Source organism: Gossypium arboreum, chromosome 6 (assembly GCF_025698485.1).
Source record: "Gossypium arboreum isolate Shixiya-1 chromosome 6, ASM2569848v2, whole genome shotgun sequence".
NCBI classification, from domain to species: Eukaryota; Viridiplantae; Streptophyta; class Magnoliopsida; order Malvales; family Malvaceae; genus Gossypium; species Gossypium arboreum.
The window spans coordinates 27,420,374-27,422,242 of NC_069075.1; the positions used below are offsets into that span (position 1 = coordinate 27,420,374).

The window sequence follows — 1,869 nt, forward strand, 5'->3', positions numbered from 1 at the left end:
TCTCCTCAATTCCCCTTCAGGAGTTTTGGGTTTTCTTTATGTTTTGTATTCTTTATTATTCTAAGATGTTTTCTTATTTAGTTATGAACTAAATCCCCTAAATACCTAAGGGGAATAAAACCTAAGACGAATCTTGCTATTATTTTCTGAATTGTATGATAAATATTTGACTTGTTCTTAATTATGTGTTCTTAATTCTTGTTTTGATATCCTAGGATACCGAATCAAAATAAGCTCTTATTCAGAGGAGGAATAGACCCTATTTAAGAGTACATTTTTCATAATTAAGCGGAGTTAATTGCGCGCCTAGACATAGGGTGACAAGATTTTACCGGATTAGGGTGAAACCTAAAAAGGGGATCCATAGATCGAGTTAATGCAACCCTAGAGTGTTAATTAGAGAAAAGTCTTGGTTATTCAATCTAGGGATTTGATGTTATTAGTCTTGAATATGGATAATAACATAACGTAGGGATCTCTACGGAACAAGTTAAATGAATAAATAGTCCGATTCGGAGCCAGAATAACAAGTAGAGTCTAAGTGGATTTTTCCTTATGTATTGTCTTCATTCAATCGGTTTTTCCAAAAGTAATTCCCCAGTTCCATTCTCTGTGCGTTCTTAGTTTAGATAATTAGTTAGTTAAAACAAAAACCTCTTTATTCTTAGGCTAGATAATAAAAAGACAGTCATTACTAGTACTTTTAGTTCCTTTGGGTTCAACAATTCGGTCTTGCTAAAACTATACTACTATTCGATAGGTACACTTGCCTACATCACGATAATAGTTAGTTCAAGAACGAGTAATTATAAATATTTAAAACCTATCACGAATTCACGCGATCAAGTTTGGGAACTGAAATATTAGGAACACTCAATTTTTATTACTTTAGCCATTTATTTTTTGTGCACTTTAATTTATTATTATTTATTAATTTACTTTTTCCTTCTCTTGGCAGGTTTTTATAGTTTATGACTAGAAGAAATTCGTCAGGACCATTACTTTTTGACGAAGAAATCGATCGTACAGTTTGAAGAAATCAAAGAAGAAGATGATACTCAACCCCCAACCGAAGAGATGGCTGAAAACCAAGGCAATCAGCTACCTCCTGCAATTGCGGTTAATCAAAGTCATGCTCCATGCACTATGTATAATTATGCTAAACCTTCTTTAACAGGAACTGAATCGAGCATAAATAGACCTGCTGTAGCTGCAAATACTTTTGAATTAAAACCTAACACTATTCAAATGATACAGCAATTTGTTCAGTTTGATGGTTTGCAGGATGAGGATCCCAACGCTCATTTAGTCAACTTCTTAGAACTATGCGATACATTTAAAATTAATGGTGTCTCTGATGATGCCATTTATCTTTGGTTATTCCCTTTTTCCTTAAGGAACAAATCTAAACAGTGGTTGAACTCGTTACCACGAGGGTCAATTACTACTTGGGAACAAATACTGAAAAATTTTTACTAAAATATTTTCCACCGGCTAAAACGGCTAAATTACGTAATGATATCTCTTCTTTTGTGTAGATGGATTTAGAAACACTCTACGATGCATGGGAGAGATACAAGGACCTTTTGAAAAGGTGCCCTCACCATGGGTTACCGCTTTGGCTACAGGTTCAAATGTTCCATAATGGCCTGAATGCTTCGACTCGACAAATGGTTGACGCAGCTGCTGGCAGAACCATCAATAATAAAACACCTGAAGATGCCTATGTGTTTATAGAGGAGATGTCACTGAATAACTATCAGTGGGAAGTCATGAGGACAAAGTGTGACAGCCCAAAATTGACCCTAGTCGGAATGTGGTTTCGGGACCACAAAATCGAGGCATAAAAATAATTAAAAATTTATTTTG

The 1,869-nt window shown here is 34.9% G+C and overlaps 1 non-coding gene across 1 annotated transcript; it reads right to left on the minus strand.

The window, feature by feature from the left end:
* Positions 1–1,505: 1,505 nt before the first annotated feature.
* On the minus strand, positions 1,506–1,612 carry LOC128294967 (small nucleolar RNA R71). Its single transcript, XR_008285274.1, has one exon. It is a non-coding gene; the product is annotated as a small nucleolar RNA R71 (small nucleolar RNA).
* Positions 1,613–1,869: the final 257 nt, after the last annotated feature.